The following is a 26,390-nucleotide window of genomic DNA, read 5'->3' as shown; positions in this document are numbered from 1 at the left end:
TGCTCCCAGTTGTTGATGTATAAGATCAGTTAGCAGAAGTGTTATGTGTGCAGAGCTTCTGCTATGTGTGGGATAACGGACCAATATAATGTCCACAGGCTCTGTAAGGAAAGTGAAAAGAGAAAAACACTATTATACTGAATATTATATGGAGGTAATACACTTAGAACACTTTGAGCACAGAAAGCTAGCTTATTCTGAGAGATGTCGGAAATATAGCAGTGAGGAAATGTAAGACAAGATGGACTATTATTCTAAGAGTAGAGAGGGGGTGATATAGTTTAGGAAAGTAAGGTCAAAATAGCTATGATAGGAGATGTAGTGATGGAAAAATTGTATTGAACTGTTTAACTGTTTAAAGATGATATCATTTTTTTCAAATGATCACTCAGTTTGTAATACCTCATTATTCATTCACCACTATACCTTTTGATTGGTATGGCTAATATAAACTTGGTACAAGTGCTCTCTTACCAGCAGGAAATGGATATACATTTGTTAGATAGTGAGCACTATGTGATAATGCCTGTGCTGCACTATCCTAGTAAAGTATGGCCTGCACCATCAGATGAACTGAGTTTCATAAATCCCATTTATAATTAGCTTTGTAATGGCAAAGTATGTCATGCAGTACACATATGGTCATGTTCTTTTTTTTTGGTAAGTGCACTACAGTAACTGGCATTTTGTATGGTAAAAATGAGCAGTTGAATAGTTAAGCAAGAGTTATCATGACAGGTTTTGTCACTGTGAATTCTACAGTTGTTCTCAAATGAATTTTAAAATGTAAGCTGAAAATACAAAAGTAACATTTTAAAGTCTGACTTGCTGTTTTGCACTGAAAATTACTAAAATTAATTAGTTATGGGATGATGAATACTGACAACCCACCTGCAGTCTCAAGAGTATCATCTGTATTCCAGTTTGATATTCGGCAAACAGTTTCAATGCTTCATTTGTGGCTGTATTCATTTCATATGAAGAAAAAAGCATTAGAAGTTAAGGCACAAGCGCAAATCACTAAAGAGTTATTTTTCTTACACTGTTCAGCCAAGCAACCTCAGCCAAACAATCAATAGCAGTCTTTGTGTGTTTATGTAAACATAGAATCTTATAACAATTCCCAAATGATTTGCCACTCTTTAATTTCCTGTTATGTTGCCCTGAAATGCCTCCTGAGTTAATGATGGCTTAATAACAACATATACTGTACATTAAAGTTTCAGCAAAAAAAAAAAAAAAAAAGTTGCTCTTGACAAATGGTACAAACTACATTCACAGCTAGACTTTCCAATTATGATAGTCATACAGTATAATATGGTTAAAATACCACAGTCATTTGCTGATGTGCATGCTTAAATCAAACAACTTTCAACCACTTTTATAGAGAGGTTCAAAGGTTTGACTTCAATACTCCCTGTCCATCAGAGACTGGATTTAGTGAGCAATCAGAAGATCCACTGTGTCTATGAATTCACAAAGCATCTACACCACAGCATACACATCTGATAGAAAGGCTTTCACCAATGTGGAGTGCTTAGCTAGCATTGGCTGGAAACACTACAGATTTCAAAACTGCTGGTCCTAGTCTGTAACAGCTGTGTTAATCTAAGTTCCTTCAATTTCCTGTACAGTATTGGGGAATGTCTTTCTCCACAGTAAAGTCAGACACTGTGTATAACTGAACCACTTCCTCCTGTAAGAAGTTGGGTTCAAATATGGAATTACTACTATAATACTATAGGCTGTATTCTGCACTATCTCCAGGAAGAACTAGCTTTACCATTGAGCACCCTATTCAGCCAAAGCCTAAGTACAGGCTTCATTCCAGCAGAGTGGAGAACTGCCATTGTTATCCCTGTGCACAAAGGTGGTGCCACTACTGATCCTGGAAACTATCACCCCATTAGCTTGACAAGTCTGATCTGTAAAGCCATGGAGCATATTATTATGGATCTCATAAACAAGGACATAGATAATGTCCAAGCACTTGACCCCACCCAGTTCGGATTTGTTGAGGGCAGATCTTGCTTGTTGAACCTGGTTTACTTCATTGAGACTGTTGCCAAGGACCTGGATGAGGGAAAGTCAGTACATACAGCTTACCTTGACTTGGCTAAGGCCTTTGACACAATCCCTGACTCAGGCATCATTGAAAAGCTAGCAGAACTTGGCGTAAATCCCTATCTCATCAGGTGGGTGGACAACTGGCTCACCGACAGGACCCTCACGGTCAAAACAGATACCTCCACCTCTGATAGTAGACCTGTCACTAGTGGAGTTCCTCAGGGATCTGTCCTGGGACCCCTACTGTTTGGCATATACTTCTTAGAGGACCAGGCAAAGACAAAAGGCCTGTGGCTGACCAAGTTTGCGGACAACTGTAAGTTGGGTGCTGTCATTGACTCCCCAAATGGTGTTAACATACTACAAGAGGGTCTCACAGCAGCTAATGACTTGCACCAAAGTCATGGCCTGAAGTTAAATGAAAAAAAGTATAATCATATAATCTGGCAGAAACATGGCCCCTACAGATTACTACATCAAAGGCAACCCCCTAAACACACAACTTATGGTGAGAGACCTTGATACTCTGGTTGATAATAATCTCACAGTCAACCATTATGTAATGGCAGTGGTCAGAAAAGCCTTTTCATCTCATAAGTAAAGGTATTGCATCCAGAAAAAAAGAGGTTATTACCTCTCTATACTCCTCCCTCATTAGACCAATAATTGAGTATAATGCCCCATTTGCTATGTACTTTTCCAAACATTTTCACCAAATGGAATTGCCACAGAAATACATAAAGAGAATCCATGGCCTCCAACACCTGTCCTATGCGGACAGGTTCAAATCACTATCACTCTACTCGGTATTGTACAGAATGCTCAAAGGTGATCTGTATCTCACCTACAAGGCAATCTCAGACCCTGCCCTACTAGAGATGCTCCATATCCATGAGTCTAACCCCTCACGCATTACTCGCTCAAAAGGCCTGAATCTAATATGCAACATCAACAAAACCTGCTGGAGAGACAGGTTTGTCTCCCAGAGGTTAGCCCTTCTCTGGAACAGACTTTCCATAAACGACAGAGTACCTTGTTGACCGTCTTCAAGTGCAACCTTGATGAGTGGATGTGAAACCACAAATTTGTCCCAGGGATTCCACCTGTGTCCCTCACTGACAGGGGTGACAAGTGATGACTGAGGTTTCTTTTTGGGATAAACTCTAGGCCAGGCTTGTAAGGGCCCCAGAGCCATTAGCCTAGTAATGTCCTATGATCCTATGATCTTTTGATCCTATAACTGAAAGCTATAGTCTTAATTTCTGGAAACGTGGTAACAGCTGGCTATCCCTAGCTTAGAAAATCTACTGATTTGAGAACTGCGTGAGGCTGCTTAATTTCAGTTTTGCTTTAAATCATAGTTGCCTTTATGGCATTTTAAATTATTACCGGTGTTTGTTTGAGTAGTAGGTCTTGGGCTTCCCAAACATGTTGCTTTTCTTTGTGATTGGGTATCTATACATCTAACTATGTTCTAAGATATTTAATTCCATTTCCTTAATGAAAGCTTAGAAGAAGAAGAAGCTGAGTTTCAACTCCATTTCTGGCCTTTCTACAGTTAAAGCTGGTTCCCTACACCTCACTGAATTCTGGCAGGAGAAGATTAACTGTGGTCTAGTTCAACTTGGAGATGTTGAACACTCTGCTTTTCATAGGAACTCATTACCATGCAGTTTTTAAATGTGCATGGGCAGCAATCCTTTTCTTGGTGACATTGCTCTTTTTCTGTGTTTGTGAGACACCTGAGTTGGTATATTTAAGTTCAAATAATGCAGAGGGCTTTCCCCCTGCACCTATTTAACTCAGTAAGTTGATTCCTCATTGAGCTGAAACCAGATGCTACATTACTGAAGCATACAGACTTTATACAACTATTACAAGCCATGCATGTTGATTCTTTAAGCATTGCATTAGGAAAAAGTTTCTGCCAGAGACTAAGCATAAAAAATTCAAATCAAGTCTGTTCAACATTTCTGCTGAGTTCAAAGCAGACTTATTTTTCATTTTTCTTACATATGACTTGAGTGTTTAGTTAGTTAGTTAGTTAGTTAGTTAGTTAGTTAGTTAGTTAGTTAGTTAGTTAGTTAGGGTAGGGCAGTGATCTCAGTGGACTATTTTCACATTTATCATGAGAAAGACATCATAATCAACCACACCGAAACAGCAGGACAGTGGTGAGTTGAGAAAGCAGGAGGAGAGGAGGAGAGGAGCTAGGGGAATGGAGAGAAAGATGGGGGGGGGTGCATTGGGGTGCTGAAACGAAGTGAATGAAAAAGTGAAGCATTAAAAGAGGTAGTGATAAGGGAGAGAGTGTGAGAGTGGAATGAAGGGAGGTGATTGGGGAAGATGGAGATGTGAAGGGAGTGGGTGGGCTTGGTAGAGATTTTAGTTAAATTTCATAACATAATTCTGAATTACTTAATATTTGTGAATTTGGTGACTTTAAACATGATTTTTTTATCTGAACATAATGATGGTACAATATCTGGATGGGATTCCCATATTTGTGGGCACAACTGAAAAAAAATATGTTCAGTGTTGCAGTACTTAGTTGTGGATTTTTGCAGTGAAGATGTTATACTTTGAGTTGCACTGTATCACTATCTTAGCTAAAGGCTAATGTGTTACAGTTGAGAAGTTTGTAGCTGTTAAGAGCCTAATTGTAGTCTGGTTCTGTGCTACATAGTAAAGACTCACATGGGGCTACACTGAACAAGTAGAAATTGTTGATTTTGATAATTTGAAGAGACTAATGCTGTGTTATGAGTCTATAGAAATAATAGGCAGTTATTTGTATGGTATACTGAAGGAGCCCCATTTTACTTTATAGCCTAATTCCTAACCAAAGTCTATTTCCAAACATTACTCTTTAGGTGATTAAAACAAAAGACAAACAGAACTAGGAAATCTACCATTGTAGTGCACGACACTTTCAGCCATCTGAAAGAGATTTTTTCAGAAAATATTCAAAGCACCTCTTGATTAAAATCTTTCAAAAATGCAGATGGATATTAAGACAAAATATATGTGTGTGTGTGTGTGTGTGTGTGTGTGTATATATATATATATATATATATATATATATATATATATATATATATATATATATATATAAAACAAGAGGGCTTGACTATTCTGTGATAACTACCAACCTAGGAATGTGGTAAGGGATAAAGATGAAGGTTGATTATCCTTCCATATCTGGGAGTGCAGTTATTAACTCTGGGGGTATCTAGCGTCAATGGATAATAAGCCAGCCTCAGTGACTTACATGCTATGTGGTACACTTTTTTTCTTTCTAGAGAATTCTCTCTGATTAAAGATCTCTTAGAAAGTAAACCAGATCATCATTGCTGTGGTATATTTTCAGAATGTAATACAATATTTTATTTCTAGACTCAGCGTCTGGAATAGAGAAGTACAATTCTTAATAAAATGCTACAAGTGCATCCATCAGGAATGTCTTCACTTTAAGGAATGTTAGCAGAAAATTGGAAGCTTTTTGACTGAAATCTATTATGTTCCTTGGAGATAGCAGATTAGCCATATAGCCTGAAAATATTTGCTGCAAATGAGAAATGATAGAAAAAGGCATATGCACTCACTACAGCCCAAAAACTAATTTTTAAACCAACTAGATGCCCATCTCTAACAAACATCTTACCATCATACACCCCTCACAGAACTCTAAGATCTGCCCACCAAAATCTAATTTCTGTACACAAACCAAACCGTCCTGCTGGTCAGCTTCTCCTATCCTTTTCCTTAGCCAAAAATGGAATTGTCTCCCTCTCTAAGAATTTCTGAAAACTTTGAACACTTTAAAACACAGCTCCATTTCCACTTCTGCCATAATTGGAAATGTAATTGCACTCGACCTACCTAACCTGCTAATGACTCTACTACAAGTAACTCTACTCCATACTGATTTCCTAAACAGCTGCCTCACTCTGAATATAATGTAATTTAACATGTATATCTTGAATGTATATATTGTAAATAGTATACTATCTGTCTTCTCTCTAACCCAACTGGGAATGATTCTCACTACTGCCAATTTATAAATGTTGGTGCTATTTAACAAAGAACATCAACGCTTCCATAACCTAAAATGTAATGTATGCACTCCATTTTTTCTATTTCACAACTGCCTCTCTCTGAATACATCAATATCATGAATCTATACGTTGTAAATAATGTACTTTCCACCTTTATTCACCGCTTTTCTGGAAATAATTGTATTTACAGCAAACTTACAAATGTTAGCTTTATAACTATGTTCAGATGATTTACAATTTTTAGTTTTTATAACCATGTACACATGATCTACTACCTCTGTGTAACTTAACCTCTGTACAACTTGTTCTCTAATCAAGTATGTAAGTATGTAATGTATGTTCCTCTATGTTATGATTATACTTTGCTAAGTTTTACTATATAATATTACTTTTCGCTTATTTTTACTATGTGTTATGGAGCATTTCTCCTTGGGCCTCCACTGAAAATGGGCTCCTTGATCCCAGTGGACCTCCCCGGTCATCAAAGTGGAAGTAAATAAATATGCTAATGAGGCCTTTTCTTGCCTGTTTGAAATTTTACTCAGAATTTCAAGTGTTTCTACTCTGCCAACAGATTCATTATAAAAGGCTGACTCACGCCTTTTCTATGTACTTTGCAATCCATGATGATGCTGTCTCTTACTACTAGCCTTCTTATTTCCTGATGCAAGCTTCTTGTTTTGGCTGAGCCACAACCACTTGCTGCCAGTGGCACTCACTGGCCAAGTGAGCAGAGAAATAGATGGAGAATAACTCATTATAATTTTAACACTCACACAACACTTGACAGGTACAGAATGGGCAGGGATATTGAAAGGGTATTGGTGAGTATATATGGTACCCAACTGGACATTGGGGAGAGATTTGTGAACTTCTGATCCTTGTTGCTACATGTATCCCCCATTATACTTGCCACAAAGACCATGCAGAGACTGACTGGGGACATTTTGCGTATCTCACAGGCTTCTGCCCTGAGGTTAATTCCGCAGGTCATGGATGTGCTCTTGGCACATGTGGATCAGTACATCTATTTTCCAGTGTTATCTTAGGAGTGACCATGGACTATGGGTGCATTTTATGGGTGGCATATTTCCCCTGAGGCACTCACTGCAATAGATTGCACCCATGTTGCAATTAGGATCCCATCTCATCTGGGGGGGGGCAGTAACACAATAGGAAGGGCAGCCATTCCATCAATTGCCAGCTAGTGTGTGATGCATGGGAGTGCATCACCAATGTCTTTACCCAGCATCCTGGCACGGCACTTGATTTCCATATCTGGAACATTAGCTTACTCTGCCATGTCTTTCTGCAGGGTAGGATGCCCAGTGGTCATTTTGTTGATAAGCGGAAAAAAAAAATATATATATATATATATATATATATATATATATATATTTATAGGGTCTACTTCATTTCATTGAAAATGCATTTCACTGAAACTCAGCTGCCTAAACACAATTCACTGAAAGCTCACTTCACTGAAAACTCATTTGTCTGAAACTCATTTCACTGAAAGGTATACGCCTTGTTCCCCACTGTAGTGTGATCCTGGAGTTAGTATATATAGTAAGGGGGTGTGGCCCATATTGGGGGTGTGTGGGGCATAGCACCCACCTATTTTAAACATTGTAAACCATAGACATGGATACTTACAAGTCAAATGAATAACTCTTTAAAGAAGATGATATATACACAAAATATGTGGGGGGCTAAGTCCCCCACACCAGCCAGTGTGGGGGGCAGTACCCCACCCCCCCACCCCTTTACTATATATACTAACTCCAGGATTGCACTACAGTGGGAACAGGGCATATACCTTTAAGTGAGATGTGTTTCAGTCATATAAGTTTTCAGTGAAGTGAGCTTTCAGTGAATTGTGCTTAGGCAGCTGAGTTTCAGTGATTAAATTCATTTGTTAATATAGCTGTTGTTAATTCTTTCCAGTTGGCAAAATAATTTGGGTTTATCCAGTCTATTGTAGTTTTAAGCACATATGCTTTTATATATGTTTCTATTTTTGGGAAGTTCAATCCTCCTTGTTTCCAGGGTATAATGTGATGAGTTAGAGCTACTCTATTCTTTTTGGGATACCATAAAAATTTTATTAAACATGAGTTTATTTCTTTAAGAATGCATATTTCAGGAATTAACCGTATTGCTAATGCTACATATAGTATTTTTGGCAATAAGACAATTTTTATTAATTGCAATCTGTCTTCAAAAGTTAATATAATTTCATTCCACTTTTCTATATATATTTTTATTGTTTCAATAATGTCTTTATAATTTATTAATATTGTTTTGTTTTGTTTATATTTTTGCATAACACTATTCCTAAATAATTTTGCGTAAGTTATTTTTTTTCCTTGATGGATTTATCTGTAACTTGTAGGTCTTTTTTTAATTTAAAAATAGACATTTTGATTTTGATCTATTAAAGTGTAGACCGGAAATTTTATAAAATTTCTCCATTACTTCTTCTAGCTCTCCTAATGACTCTCTGGAGTTTGATAGGGTTAATAAAATATCATCAACAAAAAGCATTATTTTAGATATGTACTGGTCATAGACTTCTATTCCATTTATTCTTGGATTATAGCGTATTATTTCTGCAAGTATTTCTATAGCCAAAGCAAATAAAATAGGAGAAAGGGTGCATCCTTGTTTAGTACCTTTTGTTATATGGATAGATTCTGAGGTGAAATTACCTAATTTAATGTAGGCTAAGTTATTAATATATATGTTTTTTAGTAACAAGATGAAGGGAGGAGGAAATTCAAATAATGCTAAAGTTTTAAATAGATAGTCCCAGTTCAGGGAATCAAAGGCCTTTTCTATGTCTAATCTGATTACAAGTGTTTCTCTATCTTTTTATTCACATAGTTTATAAGAGTAATTATCTTTTTAATATTATCATTTGTGTGCATATTATATAAAAATCCAGTTTGATCATTATTAATTGTCTTTGAAAGTGGGATTTTTATTCTGTTAGCTAGGATTGACATGAATATTTTATAATCATTATTCAGTAATGATATAGGTCTGTATGAGGTGCAAAGTTCTGATGGTTTATTATCTTTTAGATTTGGTGTTATGAGAGAATATTTCCATGAGGGAGGTATTTTTGCTTCTGACTGGACTTCTAGCAAAGTTTTATGAAAAAGGGAGATTACTGTTGAAGGGAAGAGTTTATAAATTTCAGTAATTATACCATCTATCCCTGGAGCTTTGTTAGATTTATTTTCTTTTATCTTGTCAATAATTTCTTTGTAGGATATAGGTTTTTTAAGTCAAGTCTTAAGTTTTCGGGATTTTTTTTATATTGATAAGGTTTGTAACTAAGTTTATTTGGCTGGTATCTAAATCTTCTTTTTTGAAGTGTTCCATATAATGGAACTGAAATGCTTCAAGGCTGTCTCCTATATCTGATACTTTTCCCCTTTCTTTTCATGATATATACTACTAATGTTATTTGCTTTAGATTGTATTTTAATTCTTGTAGATGTTATATAGATATCTGGGGGCGGTGGCTAATGAGTTTATTTTAAATTTTTCCAAGGCTAGACAAGTTTTGTGTGTTAGAATTTAATTACATTTTTTATTTAATCCCTCTATTTCTTTTTTGTCTTCTGGACAATTCTGATTTTTTTTTTTTACATCTTGCTGTCAAGAGTCTGGTTTGCAAATCTAATGATTCAGATTCCCACTCTCTAACTTTGTTTTTGTACTAGCTAAGGGTATTACCAAATAAATATGCTTTTAATGATTCCCAAACCATGACTCTACTGATTTCTGTTGTATTATTAATTTCAAGAAATAATTGTAGTTCTGAGAACATCCAGGGTCTGGATTCTTTAATGTTCATGATATATGATTGAATTCTAGCTGAGGGGATTAAAGGTTTAAACTCTATTTGCAGCTTCATTATCAGAGAGTCATGATCTGAGAAGGGGCATGGAACTATTGGAAAGTTGAGGATTTTTGTTTGTAAATCTTGATCTATGAATAATTGTCTATTCTGGTTTGTGTTCCAAATCTATGGTCTTTATGGGAAAATAATAAGGATTTATCATCTTTTACTTTAAAAGTGTCTATTAAATGAAATTAATCAATCCATTTTTTAAGGATTTTGAAATAGTTGCTATGCAAAAAGACTTTTTGGTGGTTTCAGAAGCTTGTAAGTTACAATTAAAGTCTCCTCCCAGTATAAGATTTTCTTTATAATTGTTGGAAATAAAATCTAGGTGTTTTTAACCATTCCTGCTCCAATTCCTGGGAACTAATATAGATTAGCTAAGGTCCACATTCTGTTATTAAATTTAATTATAACAAATGCTAGTAGACCTTTTTTGTCTTCATATTTATAAATAACTTTTGGTGTGATTATGTTTTTCTTCCAGAGAATTGATACTCCTTTTATCTGTGTTCTATAGGAGGATTGAGCTAAGACTGTATAGTCCTTAGGGTTCCAAATAAAGCTATCATTAGTCTTAAAATGCATTTCCTGGAGAAATACTACTTGTGCATTATTTAGATTTAAATATTTTAGTAAGTTTGATCTTATATTTGTATTATTTAAGCCATTAGTATTTAATGATAAGAATGTTAAATCAATTTCAAGTTATTGTTAGAAGAAACCTTTTGCTTATTTTTTTATTTTGATTATAGTAGCTGTACCATATTCTCTGATAACATTGGATGTTATTTTTATGTGTGTAAACTTGGGAGTGTAATTTAATGTTCTTTCTTCTTTAAATATAATTAGGGTAAAATTCTGGTCAGGCTTTAAAAAAGTACTTTTATAAAACATTAATTCTAAAGTATCAAATGCTAGTAAATATGAATTTCCCATTAAAGATGGAATGAAAGTAATTCCTAATCCAATAGATAAAGATGGATCTATTGGATTATCACTCATACCTTTAACCAACAATATCATCTGAGATCCATGTGTTAAATTATTATATGGAGAATTTTCTTAGAAGAGATATAAAATTCTATATTATTCTATTATTGTTCTATAGTATTTTATATATCAGGATGGAATGCTAGTCTAAACAATTATTATGTTGACTTAGAAAATATCCAATATTTAGTTACCCTTATGAGATCCCAAACATGTCAGATATGTCATTTTAAATACATTAAATGAAACAGAGGAGCATACACTAAATAAGCCAACAACAAATAAATTATTACTAAAATAATTTGACTAAAAGGACTCTACAGGAGACAATGAGTGATTACCAATGAAATATGAATTTACTGTAGGTGTACTGTCTTCCTTTACTTTCCCACTCTTCAGCTCACCAACTTCAACTTACACTTATGAAAAGACATGGCTTATCAGTGGTATCCTGACTCTGGGTAGAGGTGCCCTACATTCTAGTGTGCAGTGCTTTTACATATTTATAGATTTACAAAGCAGAGTCTAAGAATGAACTATGATCACCCTGACAATTCCCATCCTGCATAGGGCACCTCCTGCTTCCAGAATGGATAATGACATCAGGTCTAGAATGAATGTGAATCTGAAGGTACCTATATGGTAATCAAGACTTATCTTAGGTAAGTATTAATCAAATAGTATTTAAAGCATCTTAGAGAGTTCTCAGGGCAGTTAGAATACTCTTAAGCCTCTCCTCCCTTGACCAAAATCAAAGATTTCCCTTCCCTTTCTTTTCCTTGTTTTAAATCAGTACTAATAAAAGAAATTCAGCAAATATAAGTAAACAGGAATAACATTCAGTAGTCCGTCTTGAACATGACTTGCAATCCATTAAACAAGCCAGTGACTAACATCATTTTAGTAAACATTATAAAGATAAATTAGAAATATTTTCCTAGCTTTTTAAATATTCTGATAAAGCAAACAGTTAACAATAAGCTATTTTAACTAAAAGTATAAAGCATTTCAATTTTTCCTTGCATGTATACATTTCTACTTATATTGTAGTGTCAATAGCTGTCTTTGAAATCTGTACAATACCTCACTTTTTCAAATCATTCCTTTTTCAATTCAGGTTTTGTTTTGTCAAAACGGCAACAATATTTCAAGGGCACAATTAATATTTAGACTGATGTCAGTTGCCAATTGAGTTAGTTTAGAATGTATGGTTAGTGCAAATATAGCATGTTGCAAAAATAATATGTATTTTTTCATGTGCTCTAGAGACTGTCATATGCAAGTGACATATATAATGTAGCATATATAGAGCAGATATCTTATGGATTCAGGTTGTTAAAGTAGATTATGCTTATTAATCAGCTAGTTTTATTGAAATTCACAAGTAATTTGGGAACATTTCAGTTGAGTTTCCAGGAATGTGTAGTCCAATGTGAGTAACTGAGCCCACTTTTCCTCATAAACATATTTCACAATTCATTAAACTAAGCAGAGTCTAACATCTGTCTAATAATCATTATAAAGACAAAGAATAGTAATTTCCTAGCTCTTTAAACTTTCTGATATCACGAAATGTTGACAGTAAGCTATTTTAACTGGAAGACTAAAACATTTCGATACTTCCTTGTGAATATACATTTTTACTTTTACTGTAGTGTCAAGAACTGTCTTTGAAATCTATGCCTTACTTCACTTCTTTCAAGTCATTAATTTTACAGTTCACATTATATTTTGTCAAAATGTCAATAGCATTTCAAGGGCACATTTAGTATTTAAACTGATATTTTAAATGAATAGCTATCAGTTGCCAAGTTAGTTTGTACAGTGTGAGGTAACTGCAAAAATAACATGTTGCAAAAAGTAATATGTATCTTTTCATAAGCTGTAGAGACTTTCAGTTTCAAGTAACATATAAAATGTAACTTTTACAGTGCAGACAGCTTGTGGAATCAGCATGTTAAAATGAGTAATACTTTTCAATCATGTAGCTACATTTCAGTGCACATGTAGTTTGGGAACATTTCAGTTGTGTTTCCAGGAATATGTAATCCTATGAGGATAAATCATAAAATATATACAAATAGTCCTATTATGTATTTATTTTACCTTGTTTAGGTTGTTTTTCATTTTAATAACTAAACATTACTTTTTCTTATTATTTGTTATCTGTGAAGCTAAATGCACTTCACAGGTTCACAGTGTCCTAAGAAACTGCAGCAATTGTTTACTGTTGCAATGGCAACGCAAATAGAATGCAAAGAAAGCTTCACTTCTCTTAACCAACAATACATTTTTCCCTCTGTTTTTATGTATTTGTTAATACTAAAAGGAAATAATTCAAAGGACATATGTACATGAATGGAACATTTCAGAGTTAATCACGAACATGTCCCCAATCCCAATAAGTATAACAGTGACTATCATTTATCTAATAAATATTGTAATAACAATTAAGTTCACTATTCCAATTAGTCTACCTTAAAACTAGATTATTTTAGACTATTATTTATCTATGTATAGATAGTGATGTATTAAATATATACAGACTATATTAATATAGTAAATAGGAAAGAATTTAGAAAGGGAGACAAGATGGAGTTAAAATAAATAATAAAAAGTCAGTATACCAAATCCAAAGCGGATCAGACAATAAACGGAGGCAAAGAACAGCGTGCAAAAAATGTAGTAAACTTCAAACACCAAAGGCATGCACGTTGTCCAACTGGCAATGAAACGCTAGGCAAGAAAAATCACTGTGATGTCTCCACAAATCAAAAAACGAATCTTCACGATAAAAATTCTTTTATTGGAACCAAACGTAGTGAGCGCTTTCGCCAACAGGCTTCATCATACTATAGTGCCTTTGGTGTTTGAAGTTAAAATAAATAATGAGAAGAGAGAAAGAAGAGAGAAAATTAAGAGAAAATACACATATACTATGTATGTTGATTTACAGTATAAATATGTTATGTGCTATACAACCCACCTTCTGTGAAAGAAAAGTACCCTGTTTTACATATCTGAGGTTATATGAAAGCTCAAAAATATGTTCAAAAATATAGATTAAGATTCCAGTCATTAGTTACCTTTATTTTAAAATTCCAAGCAGTAAAATTGGCCCTTTAAAGTAATGTTAAAACAATTCATATCATAGTAGATGCTTTGAGAGATTTGGCTGTAACAGTATCAGTCTTTTGCTTCTTCTTTTTGACATCTGTCCAGACATTTGTTTCTTTTGTTCTCTTGAGAGAAGGTGATATCCAATCCATATATTCTGGTAAAGTAATCACATTATTAGTTTTAATAAATGAAGAGGCTTCCTCTAAGTCAATAAAAGTCCTTATCTTGTTGGTGTACAGTATTCTTATCTTAGCTGGATATCCAAGTTGTGCCTTGATGTTATTTTGTTTCAGAAACTTTATCATTGGCCACACTTTTTTCCTTTGTTCCATTATTCTAGATGAATAGTCATTATCAAATCTTATCAGGCTCTCCGAGCAGATCTTAAAATCGGTTCCTTGTCCAAGTATGAAAGAAATTTGATAATTATTGACCTAGGAGGAGAGTTTGAGTTAGTGGCAGGTTTCCCAAGAGCTCTGTGTGCCCTTTCAATACCAAAGGAAAGTCCTTCTTTTAAATTTAAAAAAGTCAGGGATACAGCTTGATAAAAAGGAAATAATATCCTCACCTTCTGTGTTTTCATGTAATCCAAAAATCCTGATGTTATTTCTCCTCTCCCTATTTTCCAAGTCATCTACTTTATTAACCAACCAAGTGTTTTGTTTAAGAAGCAGTTCTTTCTGTGTTTCCTCTTCCTTAAGTCTGCTTTCTAAGTCATTTAGAGAAACCTATATTCCTGTTAATCCTTGTCTAGTTTTGTTGTAGCATTTCCTTGAGGGTGTCAGACTGTTTTTGACTGCTTGTTTTAAGATTTTCCAGGTTCTGTTTAAAATCATCCATCTTCAAAGACAACTCCTGCAGGGTAGATGCCATCTGTTGTAGTTCCTTCTTTAAGGCAGCATCCTGGTGAGAATTCTTTGAGTTGCTCATTTTAACAAGTGAATATATCTCATGGCTTTCTGACAGGAGATTATTTGTAAAACTTCACCAAAGTTTCTAATTATGTAAATTAGACCTTTATCTATAAGATTTTAAACTTTGAAGAAAAAAAGAATATTTTTTCCTGTCTTATTAAACTGGTTATATGGAGGTCTAAAATACTGCTGCTTTCAGTTAGCCATTCAGGGTCCGCCCCTATTTATTCCTTTAATGAAAGAGTAACACAGTTCTAGGACAGAACTTTAGAAAGTGAAAATGAGATGCAATGCAACACATAAAAAAATGAAGCAAATAAAGAGGGGTGCACTAGCTTAAATCGTGAGAAACCAGTGTTGATGATTCAGAGTATGAATACTAAGGTTGGACATAAAATTATTTGTTTGATACTGCCAAAGCTGGCACTGACTCAGCAGCTCTAGTATCTGGTGTTATTAAAAGAAGTAGAAAGAAAAAAAAAAGTTCTCTTAAAGATTAACTTTTGTTTGAAAGGGGATAATCAGCCTATTATTCTCATTACAGTATAGTTAGTCTTTACAACCACAGACACCACAGGCGGGATTCAGTAAAGTCCTTGTAGGCTCTGTGTAGAGACTATACAGAATGTATCCATGCACACAGACACATTCTCCCCTTGGCAGCACGCCATGCATATTAATGGTGCAGAGTGTCTAAGGGAGGTTATGCTGTGCAAAACCTCACAGAACAACATGGATAATGAATCCATGTAACATGGACGGCATACCTACATACCTGTCAGCCCATTAACCTGACCAAAAGGAGTATAAGAAATATTGCCAGAGCTGTGTATACAATTATTTCACTAATTTGCAATTATTATTTCTTTTTACTTTTATGTGCATGTTTGCACCCTGCACACGTTATTTACCTATGTTTAGCTCTGGGCAACCATGCATCAAAAATGTGCCAGACATCTAAAAATAAAAAAAAAACAGATGCTTTATTTTTTTATTTATTTTTTTTACTTTTATGTGCATGTCTGTGCACTGCGCTATGTTATTTTGCTATGCTTAGCTCTGCACACCCATGCATCTGACATGTACCACACATCTAAAAATAGAAACCAGATGCTTTCAATTGTTTTAGCTGTGTGGTGTCTGCACTGTACAACCCCAATCAGCAAAGCTGCACTACGCATACAGTAGCAACTTTGAAGTATATGTGAAGATACATGAGGTCCCTTCACTACTTTTGTGGCAAAATAGGTTGAGTGATAACCTATAGTGTGCTAGGTCCTGGGTTTGCGTCCTGGGCAGTGATAACTTTTACATATACTGCTGTGAAACTGTGTTAGGTCATTGAAATATTCATTGACTTTAAATGCAATTATTGTTATATTTAGGAAAGCAGTGCTAAGCATTGCTTAAACATTGTTTTTCATGTTTGTGCAATGCTAAGTGACATGGCATGTTTTCGAAAGTTTCAGTATGATGCACAATAGTGGGAATGCATCCTATTTAAAGGGCAATTGGAGGAAATTGCTCAGTATTTCCTTGGAACCTAACCTTGCATGCAGGTATAGATGTTATGGGGGTAGGAGTGCATGTTTGTGCACAGTGTTGGGGTGTTCAGGAGTCTAGGATTTTTATTGGACTCCTGGTACAGCACCATGGACCCTGGCTAATGCATCAGAACTGTCTTGGCTCAGAATGCAAGTCTGAAGCCTGGGATAGTTTGGCCAAGGACCTGACCAGTGTGACTGCTATCCCCTGCACTGGGGAGCAGTGTCATCATCATTTTGATGACCTCTGATGTAGGAAGAGGCATACTTTGGATCAGTGGATCCAAGAGGCATAGGTCGGGAACACCCCATAGATATATAAGTATGTTTTCTAGTAATTTATAATTATACAAGCTGAATCTGTGCAAAACTGGTATGCATAATGGTTTTCCTCTCTTACAACAGCCGCAGAAGAGAGAGCTTGCAACATGCGGTCTCATGCAAGGCGTTTGGCCAGGATGAGGCAAGCATGTGGTATGTAAGAAAATCAATCAAGTACTAAATGAATGAATATATTAATAGTAAATAAAAATAAAATACAGATACTGCAGTCTTAAGAGTCATATATGAAATACTTGGGACATCATAGATTTTCATTAATGTGGCAATGCATATGTGAACCATACCTTGTGAGAGAAAGGAACAGGTTGAAATTAATTTCTTTATACTTTTTTCTTTAAATATGAAATAATGATCTGCATTTTAGCTAATTGTAGAGTGCAGTCAGTTTGAACTCAGTTACCTGACTTGGAAAAATGTATAGCTTGGCATTCATTGCTAAATGGAAGCAGAGGCAAAATATGTTAACTATGCAGCTTTGTGAAATTCATTATCTACCAGCAGGTCATGATGAACTCTTGTATGCAGCTGTATCTCATCAAATAGGACGTGCGAGATAAACCAAGGCCGAAGGAGTTGTTCTTCAGAAAGGAACATTTGATATATGGGACAAGGACTGATAACAAACCAGCTTCAAAGAAAAGACATGTTATTCTGACAATTCACTAAACTGCTGATGCAGGCAGAAAAGACACTATAAAGATTGGTTTGCATGATCCTGGATTCAAATACAGCTGTGCCTAGCATTTAAAATACATGTATGTGTACATCACCATTATAAATTGTAATATGGATGACTATGTCATTATGTATTTATCCACCCAGTGCAGTACAGATGTAATGTCTGCTTCAAAATAATGGAGGTCAAAGACCTACAGATAGGAACACATCTTAATTATTGCTATTACAATCCTATAAAGTGCCTGGAATGTCAGATTACGCATTAGCATGCATTCCCAGAATTCAAATGTTGCCCAGTAATTCCAGACTGCAGTCTGTGATATTACAGATAACCATAGCTCTAAAAGTAATAGACATATATGGGAATCATGTTAGAGCAAGGGTTGCCAACACACATGTTCCAGATGACTGCCATGACATAACACATGACTTGGCAAGTGTTCATGTGGTTGACGTAATGGTTACTGTCCTCCCTACCTTGTTCTAGGACACACCAAGCATTTTGCTTTTTACTGTTAATGATACCTTTGGCTAACATACTTACCTTAAACACATACCTTAATTTCCAGGGGGATAAGTTTCCTCAATCTGGCTCTGGCTGTTAATCAAGGCTGCCAGAGGTCCCACAGTTACTCTTCTGTGTTGTTGTCCTGCAAAGACTTCACCTCCTGTCTATGCCTATTGCCTGCAGCAGCAGCAGCTTCAGCCTATAGCACCCACATCTGTATGTAAAATGTAGCTGCTACAAGCACTCTCACTGTGCTGATGTTTTATCTTTACCCATTAATTTTCATCCCAACATTTGAGAAAGAGGATGGAATTTACATTGATGCCTTATATCTTGTTGAGTAGTTGCATGGGTTTGGCAGATTATACTGCAAATCAGATGCATAGGTTGCATTTAGCATTTCTGAAGGACATATTGGTTCAGATGCAATTAACTGCTAATGAGAACCATTATAAAAAGGTACATTTCTAGCTAGGTAAACAAGTGTGTATAAGAATTACTTCTTATGTCTAACTCATTAATACATTACTTGTATAGCAGCATCTTTCAACAGAAGAATATTGTACTCCATCAGGTATGTATCCATTTTGTTTCCAACATGATGCATATGTTTGAATATACTTAGGAAGAATGTGAATTACATCAGTAAGCTTTTGGCAGAACTGTTCTGGTGACATGGCATTGATCTCCAGCCCTGTTATATGTACAGAGGATGTAGAGTACACCAGGGGTATAATGCTGTGTGATAACTAGGTACACAGGTCTCCTGGGCACTTCCTTTGATAGCAGCTGTAATAGTACACTGCTGTTTTGTTGGCACTATTATTTATACTTTTTTGTTTGTGGGGGAGGGATTTTCCTGCTCTGGGGCACGCTGCAATGGACTGTTGTGTTGGGTGTGTGAGCATACGTGAGTATCTGTCATGGCACAAACAGGAATATGTCACAATTGCTACTGTCCTACTTATGTCCACACCTTTTGTATGTTTGGCCCACTGCTGAATATGACGTGTGTAATCAAGTGGTGAATAGTGATAACTTTCCTTTACTGCTGTATCTCTACATAGTTTACCCATATATATGTTATCATTACATGTGTTCTCATTTCTTTGTATTTCAGTAAATATTATGCATGCACATTGCAGGCCAACATTTTTTGAGGTGGAAAACAATCTCGCCATTGAGGTGTTGTGACAGCATTACCAGGTCATGCTGTCCCAGGGGAGGACAAATAGATCCGAATGTGCAGCCCTGCGTGATGAACTGGTGCACAACATCAGTGAATTAGGCCATCAAAATCATAGCTATGGGCAGGTGTGACACCATACCACAGACATGATTAATGCAGCAAGGAGGCGAGCAGCTGACATGGCCAGGGATTGTCAGGTCTCTGGTGGTGCACCTGCAGCAGAACCTCCACTCACAGCCATAGAGGAATTCTTGGCAAACCTTGCTACACAGGACCGCTCCCTGACATCCATCAGCCAATATGTTGTAGATGTGGGTGCCACCCATTGCTCTCAAGTGAAGCTTCCAGGTATGCTTAGTTAGATCAGCAGTAGAATACTGTTGCATTCCTCCTGTCAAGATGTATATAGTTTTACATGGATGTCAGGTGTATTTTTGGGTGGGAGTAAGTTAGCTGCAGTTTTATGCTCATGTAGAGATTGTCACCCACATTCCTTTTAACATTGCAGTTATTGCAGATATGAGATTATTGGACATATTACCCTCTGTTGTACTTTAACATGTGGTGTTGTTGCTATTAGCACAAGTAAAACCAGCTGCAAAACACGAACTCAAAAGAGAAAACTTGCAGAGAAAACCAGTTTAATAAAAAGCAGAGCTTTTGGGCGTAACCCTTCTTCAATACTAATACATTCAAACACTAAACTCTAGAAGCTTAAATACAGGTCTAAAATCACATGACCAGCAGCCAAATGAAATCATGTGACAGAAAACAAATTAAAAATTAAAGACATATACATATAAATATATTAAAAAATGTGTAGATACACAGTATAAAATATTTACTTTACAATATTACGTAGCTTAACTAACACAGGTTTTAAACTGACAGTGCTATTTAAACCAGGATGAGTGTCAGCAGCTAATCTCAATATCCATTCAAATTCTTTGAGCTCAAGGCAGTTGTTGACATCACCACCTCTTTCATTTGGACATAGAGCATCAATCACTCTAAACTTAAATGTATGTGTTTCACCACAAGTTTTAATATGTTTACATAGTGCATTATTGTCACAATTTCTCCTAATTTCAGAATTATGGTCTATAACACGTTCCTTAAGCTTACGTATTGTTTTTCCCACGTAAAATGAACTGCATGAGATGCAGGTAGCCAAATAAACCACAAAAGTGGTGTTACAAGTAGCTGTAATTTTAAAATTAAATACTTGTCCATTGGCAGGATGAGTGAAGATATCACTAGCATTCCCTAAGATGTAAGCACAGGCAACACAGTTAAAGCATGGAAAAGTACCAGTTTTAGCAGCCAATTGTGTATAACAGGGTCTATAAAAATCTTTATAACAGAGTAAACTTTTAATCGTCCTCATATTTTTATATGTAAAATGTGGCTTGGTGCCCAATATAGTTTTTAGTTCATCCAATGCCATCAGAATGGGACAGTTCCTGTTAATAATTTGTCTAATTGAACTTGACCTACCATTAAAAGTTGTGACGTACCTTATTTCATGTTGAGTAATGGTGTTATTACACTGACTATCTGTGAGGCTTGACCTATCTTCCAAAAAAGTTGCTATAAGTGATGTCTGCCTAGCTTCCATTACATCAGATTTAAGCTTGGATAATAAATTCATATCATATCCACTAGAAAAAAGTCCTCTACCATATTATCAAGTTGTGAAACAAATGTAGTATTATCAGTAGTTAGTCTACTTGCTCTAATAAATTGAGATTTTGCTACGCCTTTAAAGACATGTGGCGCGTGCATACTACTGTGATGCGTATATCTTCCATTACTAACATCCTTTCTATAAATACTAGTGTTTAATATGCCATCATTCAATTGCAGTTTGACATCTAAAAAACATATGCTGCTGTCAGACACATCCATTTTAAATTTCAAAAAATTAGTACTAGAATTTAAATAATCAATGAAAATATTCAAATCATCCAAATTACCATTCCATATTAGTAGACAATCGTCTACAAATCGCTGATAGAAACTAATGTTACTAAGAAATAGATTTTGTGCGTTAAGCAAATAATTGCATTCCCATTGGTAAAGCACTAAATTAGCGTAAGTATTTGCTACGGATGTGCCCATAGCTACGCCTGTTAACTGAAGAAATAAGGTATTATTAAACATAAACACATTGTTCCTCAGAACTACATCCATAAGGCAACAGATATTGCTAATGAGCCTATGGTCAGGACTAGGCTGAGAAGACAAAAATTCTCTAAGTAGTTCTATTCCCACATCATTGGGGATAACTGTGAAAAGGGACATGATATCAAGTGTCACTAAATAATATTTCTTGGTATTTAAATCAGTTTTTACATTATTATACCATACCCGTAGCTTTGACAATAAATCACAAGTATCCTTTAGAATAGAACTACATTTAGGTAAATAAACTTCTAATTGCCTATGCAAATAAACTGATATGGGTTCAGTAACCCAACCACCTCCAGAGACAATCGGTCTCATGGGTGGATTTTCCAGGGATTTATGAATCTTAGGGATCCCATATAAATGTGGAATCAGAGGACAAGGTACTGTAAAATAGTTAAATAGATCAATATCTATGTCATTATTAAGCTGCAGCTCATACACAACCATGTTCACATAACTTATACAATTTTTTACATCAGTTCTAGTGATAACTTTAAAGGCAGTATCATCATTTAAAAGCAGAGAAACAGCTGAAAAATAATTATCACGATTCATTAAGACAGCCTTGTCACCTTTATCAGCTTGTTTTATAATAATGTCATTACACTGTTGTAAACTTTTTAAGGCTTTATACTCAGAGAAGCTTAAATTATATGCCTTGTTTTTAACAGGTTTTAAATAGAGTTCTCTAATCTGAAACTCGCAAATGTCATGAAAAGCCTTTAGTACAGGAACACTAACTGGCATAAAAGTGCTACTACGTTTACAACATTTTTCAGGCGCAGGAGTATTACCAAATAGCAGTCTTAAGTTGAAATTTCGAACAAAGATTTTTAGTTCTGTTAAAGCAGAGACAATATTGTCACAACCATATGGTATAAATTTAAAACCTTTACTGAAAAGCGAAAAGTGTGCTGATTGTAATTCAAAAGTGGAGAGGTTTAATACACTGTTCATTTGCGACTTACTTTGTTCAGTCCTAAAGGGCTTTGATTCTTCCTTTTATTTGTAGATGTAATTTGTGTAGATAACAAGCCCCTAGACTTGGGGGATTTATTTCCAACTGCTTCTGGTTGTTCTAACTGAAAACGCTTAGGTACAAAGCTAAAAGTAAGTTGTTGAGTCTTTTTTCCAGTTAGCGTATTCACGTTGTCAGCGCCATCATTCTTACTTTGTATCCTAACAGATGCGCATGCACTGCTGGTTACAGACGTAGGTGTAGGTTGGACTATCCCATCAGATGTTGTATTGGGGGGAATCTCTTTAGTTGTAGGTGTTTCTACGACATTAGTGTTGCATACAGGTTCATCAAAAGTATCTAAGGCATCAAGTGCTTCTTTATAAGTAGGCTTTTGATAATTAGAGGTTGTATGATAATCAGATTTAGGCCAAGAGAAAATATTCCCCTTTTTGGAAGTCCCCAATGTCACGTAAAAGTTTACGTTTTTTAGTAGCTTCCATTCTTATGTCGAGGGTATGCAGTCTATCTAGCATTTGCTGATAGACATGAATTAACTTAGAAAAAACAGAAAGTTCCATAATGGCATTTTCCATGGTGAAGATTTCTTTTTTATATTCATCTTCTATTTTAACAAAGAAATCATTCATTAAGCACATATAGTCTAAAGACAACTTGATGTCCAACTGTTGCCATGATTTTAAAAGTTCAGGAAAAGTATTGCCATATGAAGGCATTTTAAAAATCCTAAGCCCACGTGGGACAATACCTCTTTCCACATAAGCTAAAAAGCTAAAACGCTGCCACTGCAAGCGTTTAAATGCAGTTACCTTTCTCTCTAATTGTTGCAAGATTTTATGAAACTCTGCCAAGCTTTCTGGCTCAGGAACAACATCAGACGAAGTAGCAGAGTTTGTAGAGTCCACACAGTTCAGTAAAGGGTTGGTCTCAATATTAATCAGAGACTTTAAAGAATTCAAGCTAGTTCCAACTGCCATATCCAGGCTAAGGGCTGCGAGATAGACCTCCAACAGGAATTCCCAATAACAGCAGAAACAGTAACAGCACAAGTAAAACCAGCTGCAAAACACGAACTCAAAAGAGTTGTGCTGTTGCTATTACCTGTCCCTCAACTTTTTTCAGATGGTCAGGAATTGGAAGAGGCTGTGCTCTTGCTGTTGGTAAGCAGAAAACTGTTTTGTCAGAGATGTAGATATAGTTCAATGTATTAGCTAAAATGCCATTCCAGGCCTGCTGGCTGGATGGATGTACTGTCTGTATAACTGTGAACTGTACAGATATTTTCTGAATGTCCACAGTTTAGACTAATACCTCTGCCATGTAGGTATGACCATAGTGACAGGATATTAATATTTGCAGAATGTCCACAGTGCATATCCTTTATTTCTTGCTGATAAGATTGTTCTTTACCGAATAATTATTTCCAAATCATTACAGATTGGGGTTAGAAAATAATGTCCACATGTCCAACTCTGTGAGGTTGAGTGGTATACAAGTCTGTAATAGTGACAGCAGTTTATACAGCTTAACCTATATTGTACCATAGTACTGCAGAGCATAGTAGTGCAGGTATCAATGCATGGCTTTTTCTTTTTTATCACAGGTAACCAAGGAGGTTGGTCTTTGCCCCCTACACCACCTGATGTCAGTGTCTCTTCTGATGTTGATGATGATAGTGGCCAAATTGTGGCACAGTTGGGAGTTGCAGAGACTGAATCAGACACAAAGGTTTACATTCCTCATCCACCCTCATTATCACTGTACACAAACAGTATGCCTACACATACCCAGTCCCATGAGGCCACAGATATTGGACATTTGGAGGGTGGGGCACTGAGCAAGGAAGTGTGGCTACTTTGGCTTCAGTGACTGTCAGCACTGGCCATAGCCAAACTGTTGGTGAGGTTCCACACAGGCAGATTGATAGGGGTGCTTGTAGGAGTCCTGCTGTCCCTCTAACACCTGTTGCATCACTTGTCATTCAGTGTATGTTTAGGGTCATCATGGAGGCACAGGCATGTTCAATAAGGAAACCACAATGAATGCTCAGGGTTATGGATGCAGTACAGTCTGACATCCATGACTTGCCTCCACCATGTTGCTGATACCCTGGATTGGTTGATTGACACAGTGAAAAGAGGTAGGTCTGAGACAGATCGCACACTGTCACGGGGTGCACATCATCTGTGATGGAACATCTGACTGGAGTTGAGCATCAGCCTCATGGGTGTAGTTCAGCAACTACATCTGCTTAGAGTCAAAGTGGCATGCCCAGTCATGCTTCCATAGTGGGAGTACACCCAGTGCTCCAAAGTGGAGAGTGCTGTCCACACCAAGGTGCAGCAGGCTATGGGCTCATGTTCCTGTGTGTTTCTGGAAAAGGACACATGCTCAGCAGACATCATTCACCCTCAAGTAGTAGTACAGTATCTGACCTTGGGCATGGAGGAGCCAGTGAAACTCCTGGCAGAGCCAGTTCTCATGTTTGGGGCTGAGATGAACTGTCAGCTCTACCATGCATGCTTCACAGTTGTCCAACATACAGACACATAGGGCTAGCACTGAGCTTGGCTGTGTTCATGCAGTCACACACATCAATGTCACATTGAGGGCACCTACAAACACAAACACAACATTTCCATTGTCTATCTTGCCTGCTTCCCTACTCACACATACACTTGCCAAACCTATTGGTTCAGCCTAGGCTCCTTGCACCCCCCACACAACACCCTGTGCAAATGATGATAACTGTGACACATCCCTATCATCTTTCTCATGGATACAGGAAAATAAACCTATGTGTCTGATGCACAAGGTCACCACCTACATTAGTATGATTTCCTTTCATCCACTGGTGCTGTTGACATGCAACTTGTACTGGTCATTTACAGATATTATACTTTGCCATTTTCACTGTGGATAGCATAATCATTTGTCAGCATTACAATGGATGCCATTGTAGGGACTTTGGAGTCACACAATGACATTCATCTCATGAAAATATCTAAGTTTCACTTTCAGGATTGTGTAGTACACACCTATGGGTACACATCTACAATCAACATATCAACATCAGAGCACAGGATTGAATGTCAGCACAGAAGAGACATGTCACCAGAACAGTAATACAGTATAGGTTCATAGGTTCATGGGTGTTTACTAGGCTAACAAACACAAGGCCTTTTTTAAATATAGCCATGCATTCCAAAACTCTGGCAAGTTCTGATACCCTTGATAAGTGTAAGCAGGAGTTTGGGAGATGAAACATTTATAAGCAGGGACATGGTAGATGAACCATTTACAGTTTACCCATGTCCATTAGAGACATAGGTCCCAAACCAGAGATGAATTTCCGGTGCCCCACCCAATTGTCCAAGTTTCACTTGATTTGGGTTAGGAAGGAACTCTGCTTCACATGGATGGGGAGCCTGTTCCATAGAGGGGATAGTCTCTGGGATACATACCTGTATCTACAGCAGGTCCTATTTATATCACAGGCAAGGTGTAAGTCTCTAGAACTGATAATTCTGGTACTGTTTGTCTTGTGGATATGCAGAAGGTACAGAGTGGAGTCTGACAATGCCCTGTATGCCAGGCATAGATCTCCCCTCAAAACCCTGTAAGAGACAGAATGCAAGGATGCGGCCTTGATGCTATCTGCATAAAACAGTTTACTTATGCCATGCACTGGTTTAGTAAGGAACCTCTGGGGATGTTCCAATCGTTGGATATGCCTGGTTAGGAACATATCAAAGGGGGCATTGTACTCAATGATAGGTCTGGTGAATGCTGAGTAAACTGGATCAGTGACTTCCTTGGACTTAGATGCCATATCTTTGTATATAAGTTGCGCAACATAGAATGGTTTCCTCATTACTGTGGACACATGACA

The sequence above is a fragment of the Protopterus annectens genome, chromosome 2.part1 (genome assembly GCF_019279795.1).
Source record: "Protopterus annectens isolate FY-2018-M chromosome 2.part1, PAN1.0, whole genome shotgun sequence".
Taxonomy (NCBI): domain Eukaryota; kingdom Metazoa; phylum Chordata; order Ceratodontiformes; family Protopteridae; genus Protopterus; species Protopterus annectens.
Note: the sequence above shows the minus strand (reverse complement) of the source record.